Below are 13,796 nucleotides of genomic sequence, written 5' to 3' on the forward strand. Positions count from 1 at the left end.
GAAATCTAAATCTACATAGAAAAACATAATCAAAGAAATCAAAGAAAGAAACTAATAGAATTCATGAAATTATTGAAAAAGAATAAAAACTAGGGTTTACACTAAAAACTAGAGAGAAAGAGAGGAGAGAAAACTAAAACTAAACCTAAAAAGAAAATAACGTGAGAGGGAGGTGAGGAGAGAGAAAGAATGAAAACCTATCTAAATAAATATTCAATAACCTAATATGACTTAGAAAGTAATTTACAAGATAAGGAAAGTCTTAAATAAATCATTAATAGGCGGATTAGTGATCCGCGCGTACACGTGGCAGATTCCAGCAGAAACAGTGCAATCTTCCGAAAGGCATAACTCCTTGACTAGAAGTCTCCTCGGGGAGTGCCACCTATCATTGGAAAGATATTCAAGTCTAGTTTCCAAATCTGGTGGAATTACTCGATTGTAATAAGTACATCAGAAGTTATGATCAGAAGAGTAGACGTGACTCTTTTTCACATTTCTTCTAATGATTTTCCGCTTCGTTTTTGCTCAAACTCGTACTATGACATATCCACACGATCCTTATACATTGTAGCTTCTTTCCAAGTGCTCCTAATCTTTAAGCTTAGCTAATCATATCCGCCCAGGCTCCACTTTTGGTTTCAAATAATCGTACCCTCTTGGGGTCCAGGGACAACCGGAGAATGTAACTATTCTTAGTCGAGGTGACTTCGAGTGTGGACAACTTAACCTTGAAGTTCGATTTCACTTCTACCAGTGTCTTAAGAGAAGGGTCAGCGTACTGCTTCTCAAACCATTCTGGATGGATCATGGTTTTAGCCGGTCCCTTGAATTTAATCACATTATGCTCGCCTGAAATTAATCAAAAACAAGAAAACATATCGAATAGGATTATAAAAGCATAACTTAAGAATATAATGCAACAATGAACCTAAATATGAAACTAAATGCTCTAAAATGCAACCTAAATGCACCTAAAAACTATATATAAAAATGACTTATCAGAAGTGAGCCTTATAAACTTCCTCTCTTTTAACTTTAACGCGTGAAATAAAATTCAGGTGGGATGATCGTATCTTTATTTGGTCTATAATGTTCCTTATTTCCATCGGCGCCTGTGTTGTAGACTTAAGAGCTAGGATGACTTCCATACAATCTAACTTTATCGATATTGCTCGTGTTTATGTCTTCAAGCATTCAATGCAGTGCAGGATGACTTTTGCTTCAGTTTGGACAAGCAAGGTGGCTAGGACTTTCTTTGACTCCCAAATGTTTGTATTGTTCTTATTTACCACGCAATGGCTGCTGTCCATGAGTTTAAATCTTTTTTATTTTTTTTCCAAGAGTCGTCCACCTAAAAATACTCTAGTTCGCCGGTTTGAATGCATCCATGAGTCCAAGTAAGTGGGGGAATGCTAGAAGCAGCTTGGATGAAGTTCTTAGCTTGAATGAAGTTCTTCGTTCTTAGACCCTGAAGAGATAGCTTTCGATTGTCTTTGAATAAGCTATTCAAAGGAGGACATTGTTCTTTGTGTGTTGGGCTCGCAACCGTTGAAGATGATATCATATTTGTGAAGCCACATAGCCCACATGGTGGCTAGGAACTTTACAGTGACAGGATGCACGTCGCCAGGGTCTATGCTCAAGTTAACTATTTGGTTGGTTCTTCTTTGAGTCGAATGATTATTCTTCCAAAAGTAGAGTAAGTGACTCTTTATCCATTCACTGAGTGAGGTGGTGAGATGTGCTTCATGTCTGATACCCATGGTGACGAACCAAATAGTTTTGGAGGATTGACAATCTCTAAAGAGATGCTCCAAAGTTTCATTTTCAGACTGACAAAATTTGCATTTTTGGATTAATTTGAATATTTCTCTTTGTAATCTTATGAGCAACAGAAAGCGCACGATTCATTATCTTCCAAATAAACAGTTTCCATATTGGAAGATGTTTTGATTCCAAAGTAGTTTCCAAAATTATTAATCTGAGGGGATTGAAGGGTTCTTTAACTCGTGGGCAGTCTAGTAGCTTGACTTTACTGAATACTTCCCTCTTTTTTCCCGCTCCAATAAAGGGTATCATCCTTTGAGTTCTCCGGCAGCTGGATACTTAGAATTTCTCTAGCTGTGGGCTTGTCAAAATTATTTCAAATGAGATTTGCATCCCAATGGCCATTTGAGATTAAATCTGATACTTTTGCTTCTCTTTGAATAGATGTGTGAGCGTTTGGTTGCTGAATTGGGCTACTACTTAGCCACCAGTCAGAGAAAATATGGGCAGATTCCCCATTTCCAATCTGCACTTTAAAATTTGATTTCAGATGATTGTATGCTTTGCATAGGCTCCGGAAGGCATAGGAGGATTTAGAGCTATTATGGTTTTTGTAGCCTGCAAATAGGGATCTCTTGTACTTTGCAGTGTATAATTGCTTAATGAGGGAAGGGCCCGAGTTGTAGATTCTCCATGCTTGGTTAGCCAAAAGTGCTTTATTTTGGCTCCCTGTATTCTTTAGGCCTGATTCCCTATTGTGCTCGTGATGTTTTAGTAAGCTTCGTTTCCTCCAATAGATTGGCTGTTTCTTGGCCGTTGAGGACCACTAGAACTTTAGAAGGGTAAAATCTATTTTTTTTCTGATTTCTTTGGTAGAAGGTAGATAGCTAGGATGTGAAAGGCCAGGGAGCAAAGAATTGAGTTGATAAGGATAAGTCTAGCAGAGGGAGAAAGATGGATGAATTTCCAAGAGAGGATTTTGGTATTGATCTTATCCACAATTGAACTGAAGGCTCCAGTATTCCTACCATCTATATTCATGGGGCAACCCAAGTATGTACCAAGTGAAGTGGTGTTTTTGACTCCAAGGGCTTCCTCATTAGAGCTGTGAACCGGCGGGGAGTGATAGGACTTAACAATACTAAGGATTTGTTGTAATTAATCATTTCACCCAACTTTTCACAAAAAGGCCAATTATCTCTTTAAGATTCTAGCACTTACTCACTATCCGCTCTTCTTCTTTTGACTGAGGTCCTTAATTGAGAAGTAGGGGTAGTAGGGGTCTTCCGAGTTTGATAGCTCGGGGAGTTGGAGGTTTGTTCAGATTTTCTTGTAATCCCATCGTATCTTCCGAGCTTTCTAGAGATAAGTCCGAGTTAGCTGTAATAGCCCTGTTTTTAAAAATGTTTATTTAGAAGTTAATTATATATATATTAAGTTAATTATGTTTCGAAAATTCTTATTTTATTTGTGATGTGGAATGTGAATTATATTGTCGTGTTCGTAAAATATATATTTATTTAATTTTATGGTGTTATTATCGATATATTTTGGATTTTAAGTTTAAGTTGAGTGGTATTTGGCCCAAATAGGAAGCGAAAGTCGGTTTTCCCTTCGTTTCATTATGTTGTCGGTTTAAAGATACAAAACCCATTCCTTTTTCTTTCACTTGTGATTTCTGACTCAAGGAACCCCAAAAATCAATTTCTCTCAAACCCCAACCCCGTAAAACCCCAAAACCAAAACCCAGTTACTCCACTTCTCTATCTCTTCTTGCGCGTCGGTGCCGGTGGCTACAGGCCGGCGGTGCTGTCATCTTCAGTTATTGCTCGCCGGAATTCTCCTTTCTCTCAGTTCGCGTTGTTGCTGTCGATGATGTTGCTGTTGTTCTGTTTTCTCTCCCCCGTTCTTGTGTCGTCGTTGCGGTTGGTTGCTGCTGTCGTTCTGTGCCGCCGTGGCCTGCTGCTCCTCGTTGGTGATCAACAAGCCTCGCGAAGCTCCACTGCTTAAGCTTTGAAACCCCTCCGTCCCCTGTTCTTCGCTGCTCCTAGTTGAGCACAGGTAATTTACCTTTTTGTTTTTAATTTTAGAATTCTTGATTAGTAAACCCAATTTATATTTAGACTATGGTTAAGAGATTAATTATGGGGGTATTATTTAATTGTGGTGGTTGATGTTGTTTGTGATGTTGTAGTGTTGTTCTTGTTGTTGTCCTGTTTTAGTGTCCGTTGTTCTGGTTAATGTTGTGGTGGTTTATTGAATTGTTGGAGTAGTTATTATAGGTTGTTGTTCTTCTGTTTTTGTTGTTGCTGCGTTATTGTTAGTGTTGTTATTGTTACATTGTTTTATTGCTGTTGGTTGTTGTTGTTTCAGTGATGTTATAATTCTTGGTGGTAGTGATGCGTTGTGGTGGTGGCGGTGGTGAAGTTATTGTTGTTGCTGTGTTGTAGTAGGTGTTATTGGTTAGGTGTTGTTGTTATTGATGTTGTGTGGTTAGAGTTGATATATTTGAAGATAAGTGTAAAAGTTATAAAATTAGTTAGTTTCTATTTGCGGGATTTAGTTTGATTAGCATGGTGGTTGTATTAGAAGAAGTTAATTAGATTAGTGTAAGTTTAGTTATTAATTATCGTTATTATTTTGAGGTAAATTGTTGGAGAATGATTATGGAGTCTGAGTCTCATTTGGAGATGAAGATTAATGAAGGAGGTTGTATTGTTCAAATCTGGAATGCGTTCAGGTAACTTTTATGTTCAGTAAAATCATTTACTCATGCCCTTGTGTGTGGATCTTTGTGTTATGTTTTTGATAAATAAGTTCGTACTATGGCCATAGATATGAATGTGATGATGAAATGCCATTGATTGATTATGAATATGCAAATGTTTTGCTGGTGTGGTTTATGAACTGAAAATAGAAAGTGGGCAAGGTATGGGTGGAGGATGGTTACTCTTTTGACCTGATACAGTCGGCTACGCTCCATAACGAACCTTGGAGGTAGTATTGCTGGGCTCCATAATGAATCTTGGAGGTAGCGTTTGTCCTTTGTCCAAAGCCTGTACTTGCCACTGATTTGTTTAAGAAAGTGAGCTATGCCAGCGTTGTAACAAAAAAGAAAATGATTTGAGAAATAAAATGTTTATAACGGGCTGAAGTAAGGTTACGAGTTTTCCACTCATTTTGAAATTGTATTTGTTTAATATTTTCTCCTTGAATTTGCAGGTTTGGTGTTGTGAGCTCGGAATTGAAAGTGGAGCAAGAGAAAGATGTTGTCGTAGATTAAGGATTGATCTTGTATCTAGTTAGTTGATTGGAGAATAGTTATTGATATTTTCGTTGTATATGATATTTAGGAATATTAGTCGAGATACTTGTGTAATTAAGGATATTTTTCCGCTGCGAAATGATTTATTTAAGGGTTAATCTTGTTTATGGATATTGAGTGTGTTTCCGTTAGCAGCTCGAAAGAGCAGGCTTTTACAAGATGGTATCAGAGCAACCTTGCGACCGTATGCCTAGTTGGCTACCTAGCGAGGGTTTAAGATCTTTGGGATAGTTTGAAATTGATTTTGATTTATTAGTGGTTAAGAATTGACGATCAGAAATTTGAAATGTTCAAGCTTGAGTGTATAAGTGTTTGCGCTTTTGCGTGTGCTATATGATTTCGTTTCTGTGAAAGTATATTGCCTTGTATTGTCTATGATGTGTTTTGAGAAAAATTCTATGATTTGCTTAATTAAACGAATTTCAAACGAGATCTCTATGAATGAGATGACTGGAATCTTACGCCGAAATTTTTTGCCCCTTTTGTTTTCTTTGCTCCTTAATTCTAATATTGAGTTTAAGTGGAGATACAAAAGCTGATGGTAGAATTACGGTTTGGATGCTTGATATCTTACGAGTTTGAGATTTTGATTTTACTTAAATTATTATTTTCAAGTTTCGAGGACGAAACTTTAAATAAGGGTGGTAGTATGTAATAGCCCTGTTTTTAAGAATGTTTATTTAGAAGTTAATTATATATATTAAGTTAATTATGTTTCGAAAATTATTATTTTATTTGTGATGTGGAATGTGAATTATATTGTCGTGTTCATAAAATATATATTTATTTAATTTCATGGTGTTATTATCGATATATTTTGGATTTTAAGTTTAAGTTGAGTGCTATTTGGCCCAAATAGGAAGCGAAAGTCGGTTTTCCCTTCGTTTCATTATGTTGTCGGTTTAATGATACAAAACCCATTCCTTTTTCTTTCACTTGTGATTTCTCACTCAAGGAACCCCAAAAATCAATTTCTCTCAAACCCCAACCCCGTAAAACCCCAAAACCAAAACCCAGTTACTCCACTTCTCTATCTCTTCTCGCGCGTCGGTGCCGGTGGCTACAGGCCGGCGGTGCTGTCATCTTCAGTTATTGCTCGCCGGAATTCTCCTTTCTCTCAGTTCTCGTTGTTGCTGTCGATGATGTTGCTGCTGTTCTGTTTTCTCTCCCCTGTTCTTGTGTCGTCGTTGCGGCTGCCGTTCTGTGCCGTTGTGGCCTGCTGCTACCTCGTCGGTGCTCAACAAGCCTCGCGAAGCTCCACTGCTGAAGCTTTGAAACCCCTCCGCCCCTGTTCTTCGCTGCTCCTAGTAGAGCAGAGGTAATTTACCTTTTTGTTTTTAATTTTAGAATTCTTGATTAGTAAACCCAATTTATATTTAGACTATGGTTAAGAGTTTAATTATGGGGGTATTATTTAATTGTGGTGGTTGATGTTGTTTGTGATGTTGTAGTGTTGTTCTTGTTGTTGTCCTGTTTTAGTGTCCGTTGTTCTGGTTAATGTTGTGGTGGTTTATTGAATTGTTGGAGTAGTTATTATAGGTTGTTGTTCTTCTGTTCTTGTTGTTGCTGCGTTATTGTTAGTGTTGTTATTGTTACATTGTTTTATTGCTGTTGGTTGTTGTTGTTTCAGTGATGTTATAATTCTTGGTGGTAGTGATGCGTTGTGGTGGTGGCGGTGGTGAAGTTATTGTTGTTGCTGTGTTGTAGTAGGTGTTATTGGGTAGGTGTTGTTGTTATTGATGTTGTGTGGTTAGAGTTGATATATTTGAAGATAAGTGTAAAAGTTATAAAATTAGTTAGTTTCTATTTACGGGATTTAGTTTGATTAGCATGGTGGTTGTATTAGAAGAAGTATATTAGATTAGTGTAAGTTTAATTATTAATTATTGTTATTATTTTGAGGTAAATTGTTGGAGAATGATTATGGAGTTTGAGTCTCATTTGGAGATGAAGATTAATGAAGGAGGTTGTATTGTTCAAATCTGGAATGTGTTCATCAGGTAACTTTTATGTTCAGTAAAATCATTTACTCATGCTCTTGTGTGTGGATCTTTGTGTTATGTTTTTGATAAATAAGTTCGTACTATGGCCATAGATATGAATGTGATGATGAAATGTCATTGATTGATTATGAATATGCAAATGTTTTGCTGGCGTAGTTTATGAACTGAAAATAGAAAGTGGGCAAGGTATGAGTGGAGGATGGTTAGTGTTTTGACCTGATACGGTCGGCTACGCTCCATAACGAACCTTAGAGGTAGTATTGCTGGGCTCCATAACGAATCTTGGAGGTAGCGTTTGTCCTTTGTCCAAAGCCTGTACTTGCCACTGATTTGTTTAAGAGAGTGAGCTATGCCAGCGTTGTAACGGAAAGAAAATGATTTGAGAAATAAAATGTTTATAACGGGCTGAAGTAAAGGTTACGAGTTTTCCACTCATTTTGGAATTGTGTTTGTTTAATATTTTCTCCTTGAATTTGTAGGATTGGTGTTGTGAGCTCGGCCTTGAAAGTGGAGCAAGATAAAGATGTTGTCGTAGATTAAGGATTGAGCTTGTATCTAGTTAGTTGATTGGGGAATAGTTATTGATATTTTCGTTGTATATGATATTTGGGAATATTAGTCGAGATACTTGTGTAATTAAGGATATTTTTCCGCTGCGAAATGATTTATTTAAGAGTTAATCTTGTTTATGGATATTGAGTGTGTTTCCGTTAGCAGCTCGAAACAGCGGGCTGTTACATTAACGGAGAAGAAGGAGGTTTGGGACGCTGATGAGTTTGGAGGGTGAGGAGGAATCCTATATGCGGAGCTTTCCAAGGGTGGGAGGGTATTTGATGCTTTGAGCTTAGTTTCCAAGGAGGATCTGGTTTGTGAAAGGGTTGGCCAGGTAAAGTAAGAGTTTTGGGATGAAGTGGGGTCACTTGACTTTTGGGTTTTTGACTTCTTGATTAATTAAGGACTTAGGATGGTTGTTATGGGCATTTTGAAAGAAGTGGGCTTGAAGACTTTTCATGGGCTGAATTTTATGGAAATTCCTATAGTTCATGAAGGTTTGGACTATTTTCCCTAGCTCATCCCAAGACTCAAAGTGTAGGTCTTGTGACTTATGAACACTTACCTTAGTAGTTGATAAGTTTTCATTGACTTTCTCAGGAGAGGTTTGAGTTTGCGAGAATGATTCTAAGGAATCAACAGAAGAGTTCTTGTGTGAACTGAAAATGTTGTTAAGCTCCAGATAGTTGAGAAAACCGAATGGGATAAACGGGTCAGAGAACGGGTCAGGGGGGATGTAGATTATGTCAGAGTCATTGAGCTGCACTTATGTGAACAGATGAGCCAAGATTGTGTTTGAGGGGGTTAGAGCTAGAGGAGGTAGAATATATGAAGTGGTCCATAGAGTTGACCTTCGGAGGTAGATTTATTTTGGAATACAAAGGAAGGAGGTCGTTTTCCTTTAGAGAAATTTTCCGAAAAAAGGTGGGTGGGTTTCGTTTTGTTGGTGTTATGACTTTGGGTTGGGGGGGGGGGGGAGTTTAAATGAGAGTAAGTACCAGAGGAGTATATGAGTGGGGGAGTTTGAAGAGAATATGAAAGAATAAAGATGTAGAAGTACAATGAAGAAGTGTTTTGTTTGATCCTTTTAGATCATCATTGCCATTCTGGGGAAGGCGGGGGATAAGTTACAAAACTCTCCTTGCATGGGGGAATAAAGCAGAGGGTAATAGGGTAATTTGAAGCATTAAAGTAAATGAGGGAGTTGGGAGAGTAAAGGATTGTGCCAGGCGGAAGATTTTTCGAGATGTGGAATCCTCCCTGTGCTGCACTTAAATTTTGACTTAAATACTTACCTATGGACAGTTTGTTTACTCGCTCTCCGCAGCGCGTGTTCTATCATTTCCATTTGGGCCTCTGCATGTGGAATCTGAAGGTTGTTCCAACGGCAAAGTTTTGCATCTTTTGTTAACCGGTTTTGCTTGCAATGCTATTTTCCTCGTTGAGCTTTCTTCATCTATCTCTTTCCTTTTTCCTTGCTTTTGATCTTCATGGTTATTCCGACTATCCTTTGTTTCTGAGTCCGGGTTCTGTTGATGATCACCATGGTTATTTTGACCTCTGTTGTTACCCGAGTCTTCTGAGTTGCTTGAGGACAAGTGATTTTGTTATTCATCTCCATCTCCATCATGTGACTGAGTTTTTTCAGATGGACTATCACCTTCTTCGTCTCGCTCCCAAGAATAGTGAACTAGATTTATTTCTGTCATACATTCCTTTCCACTCTTTTTAGTCTCATAATTTTGTTTGTGAACTAGGGAAAAAATTAGGGGATATGTAGGGTGGTTCATTCTGGATACTTGTGTTTGCCATGGCTATATCAAAATGGTTTTTGACAACTTCCATTGGCATGCAACACCTTGGTCTTTGGTGTCCAATTCTTCCACATTTTGAGCAATAGACACACACTCCTTCATATTTATAATGTACCCATTATGGTGTTCCATTTTCGTAATCAAATAAGAAGCCCGAGATCCGAGGGTTATTGATGGGTATGTCTACTTTTTCCCTAAGCTAATTTTCAAATCTTTGAGAAGTGGAGGAATTATCAAAATAGAGGACTCGTCCTATTCTCTGTAGTGCTCTTCTAGCTATATGGGTTTCATTGTAAAGTAGGGGAAGACCTTCCACTTTTACCCAAATTGGGGCATGCAAGAATATGTGAGCATGGTAAGATTCTTTTGGCTTGCAGACCATAAAGAGGAATAGAGCCCCTTGAAAACTTGCATAGCCTAAAGCTGTCAAGTTTTCCTAATCCCTATATTGTCTAGATAGAAGAAAAAGAAAAGTTTCCCAACTTTCTTTACCTGGATTTCATCATGGGTGATCCAGTGGTACAAAACCCACTCTCTAATGAAGCTTTCTTGAAAACCCCTTAGCTCTTTTGCTTTCCCTACGACTGCATTCGGTAGGAGGCCGTCCTCCAGAACTTGATCGCCATCTTGGGCTGAGATTTTATGGCCCATGCTTCTAATCATGATGTTTTGCTGTTGAGCGAGGTTTAGATTTTCATTTTGCTTCATTATACGGTGAGGGGGCTTGTTTTGTGTTTAATTGTTTTCTGAATTTTGGTTTTAAACTTGGGATTTCTCTCTCTACATTCTAGTGCGAGAGGCTCTAAAGTAAATGAGACTTATACGAAATGGACTTCACAAAATCCGATATGGAATTTCCCTTCCTAACTCCTAGTCATATGTCTCTTTCTATTTTTTTTTCATCTTTAATTAGGAGAACTACACGTGCCTGCAATATAATGGTACTTCGTTTTTATTCTATTGTATCATTTTGACGTTTACACTATTTATATAGTAGCTTCGACCGAAATGTTTTGACGTTATATATAGATCGATATTATTTTTTAAGATGTTATATTCATCTCAAATTCTCAATGTATTTTTACAAAATATTCTATAAATAACCAATGATGCTAATATCCAAAGTTGTGAATCAGCAGATGTAAAACCTCATATGATATGCAATAAAACAAAAATAATATATTAAAATAAATGAAACAATTGTTGTAGAATACACTTAAAAACATCAATGAAGAGTAGCTGAGACACATATTACATTCAATGGATTAAAACCTACTGTTACTATATGTTTTAGATGCTTGATAGCATTTATTATGGTACATTGTATTAGACCTCAAAAAGTTTCGTCGCACTCTAATGTGAAGGCTCATTCATAACATAATTCTCACGAAAGAAAGTCAATTAAGGTCAAAGCCATTCAAGGTCTTCAGGAGATGAAAGTTAAGGAAGGACAAGGGCACAAGCAGTTAGAGAATAATCACGAGATGAATCCACATAAGAAAGAACGTGGGCTATAATTACTTAGTGCCAAAAGATGGTTGAGACTTGAAATATTTTCCCTCCAAAGATGCATGGAAGTTATGTAGCATGTTGGTCTATAAATATAAGGAAGATCATCAAGCAGAAGATAATAAACACAACACACAACTTACAAATTACTCTTTTCTAGCATGGCCTAGTCTTAGCCTACCCAACCCCGCTCTAGGGTTATAATTTGGTTCACTAGATTTAGAACATGTACTGGCGCCAAGTTCTTTAATTCTCCAGTTGAAGCAAGAACTCATGGAGGTAATGATCTTCGTGTTTTCTCTTTAGTTGTCCGACCTGGCTTCTCCTCATATGTGTTGTAAAATTTATTCTTAAGGTTTGTGATGTAAATGAGAATGTTTGGCTATAATTAATAGATTAATTATTGCATCTTGTTCTATTTATTGCTTTTTGCCTGAATTTATTAGGCGTTGTAGTTTAACCAATTAAATTACAACAAAGTAAGTTAACAAAGTAACCTCCTGTGACATTCAATATCAAACTATTGGATGTGCATTGACTCGCTTGTAAAGTCAACAACACCAACAAATTTTTTGGCGATCACAATGGGAGGAGAAACATTCATAATCAAATTGAGAAAATTTTTCTTCACAATTTTTACAATTTAACTGTCTAAAACAGTTATTGTCATTTTCATAAAAATAAAAGACACACGTTCTCGAAGGAATAAAGAAGTTGCCCAGGGTGAATCAAGTTCCCAAAACATGGAAACTAGTGGTTCAAGCCCATCAGAGATTAGGGTACAAGGGAATAATGGTTAACCAATTCATCATGTTTTGGAAGAGTCAAATGGAGAGACTCCTCAAAGGGAAATCTCAACTCCATGTAGTACTGGTCGTAGATTTGTACATCAATTGTATGGAAAGTTCACCAGAAATAGTAAAAGATTTATTATTAGAGGCCAGAGAGAGTCAAAAACAACAATTTAATTCTAACTATAGAACTCTAGCCCTTTAGTCTGCCAGAGTCTCAACGAATATCCTTCAAAGGATAAGAGAAGATAATAGAGAAATTAACTCTAGGCAAATTGATCGAATACTTGTAGATATCAATGATACTATGAGTGCGATTTTCACGACAATGTCTAAATCTCTCGCTACCGAAGTAGTTACTCGCTTAGATACACTAGTAAAAAAACCCTATTAGTTAAGAGATAAGTTGGTTAAAGCGTTAGAGAAGAAGTTCCGCTAAATAGAACATGAGGAAGTCGTGGCGTAACGCCAAATCCTCCTCCAATAGGTTACCCACCAAGGTACATTTCTCCCATCTTAAACTAGAGACCTATTTCTCTCAAGTGATCCACATACTTCCTCCCATGAGCGCCCAAACAAGGGAAATACCCTTGAGCCTTGGGGAGGGTAATCATGGAAACCTTAGGAGAAGTGATGGAATGGCAGCGGGCGTGGAGCTAGGCTGGCGCCAGGCGTCAGGACATCATTAACCTTTGTTTTTCATGGGTGGTGGACAAGTTAGTGACAACACACACCAATCTGGACCATGACAAGGAGGAAAGAGGCAAGGTTTTTTTGTTGCAAACAACAACAACTCACCTCATCCATATGTGCCTCTTAATCAATCAAATATGGTTGAGATTCCTTCTACACCCTATGCTTATATGCCTAACCAACCAACTGTGGGTGGTACGCCTCATTATGGGAATACTCCAGGTTATGGTCAAATCCAAGCTCCATTTATCCAAGCAACTGACGCTTAGTAGCAGGGGATGCCCACAAATGGCCGTACATTCCCGCCACAAATGGCACAAGGAGCAGCCAATTCTAATTATATGCATCACTAAGATATCCCTATGGGACGTTATCAAAATCAACCTTTCATTCTTAACCCTACTCTTGTGTATGATCAAACAGGAGGTATAAGGAATGGAAATATGGGATACCCAGGGAGAAATCAGGATGCTTTGGCGACACAAGTTGAGGCGCTGGTTCAAAGACTAGTAGGAGATAACTCTAGGAAAAGTTAGAGGTACATAGGTAAAAAACCTTACCCTGAATTGATTGATAGAGCCAATCTATTTCCTAGAAAGTTTAAGATACATGACTTTACCTTGTTAAATCTCAGGCAATGATAGAGCTTCTGCTAAGGAACATTTAAATAGGTTTAATTGTCAGTGTAGGAAAGCAACTAGAAATAATTTCTTAACATTGAGAATGTTTTCCATGTCTTTAACTGAGATGATTTTTGGTAGTATACAAATTTACCACCAAATTATATCCACTCCTGGCAGGACATGTAAGTGCAATTTACAAATCATTTTGCACGCACTGGACCTGGAGTGACTCTAAGTGAAAGAGAGTATGTAGAAGACTACCTATCTAGATTCAAAATGGATAAGTTTAGGTGTCATGTTAGCATTCCTAAAAGAGAGTTTGTATGAATGGCTCAGAAGGGAATGTTAATTCAGTTTCGAAATAGGTTTGATGGTCATGCCGTTGACGATTTTGTTGAGTTAGCAGAATTGGCCGTAAGATATGAAAGAAACCTAGAAGCTAATAGTGCAGCAAGACACCAAAGTTTCTTCGCTCAGAATGAGGAGTCCTTCCACTTTGAAACTGCACAAGAAGTGGACGTGGCAGAAATCATTCATGGAGTACCCTACAAGTGTTCTCCTCTACAGAAGAAGGAGTTTTGGCACCAAAGGATTTGAAATCTGGGTTAAAAAGAACATATACCTTTGATGCTAAAAAATCTAATGCTATTTTCGATTGGTTATTATCCAACAAAAAGATAAAACTAGTAGGAAGGCATAAAGTAAGAATTGCTGAT

Source organism: Beta vulgaris, chromosome 7 (genome assembly GCF_026745355.1).
Source record: "Beta vulgaris subsp. vulgaris cultivar EL10 chromosome 7, EL10.2, whole genome shotgun sequence".
In the NCBI taxonomy this organism is placed as follows: domain Eukaryota; kingdom Viridiplantae; phylum Streptophyta; class Magnoliopsida; order Caryophyllales; family Amaranthaceae; genus Beta; species Beta vulgaris.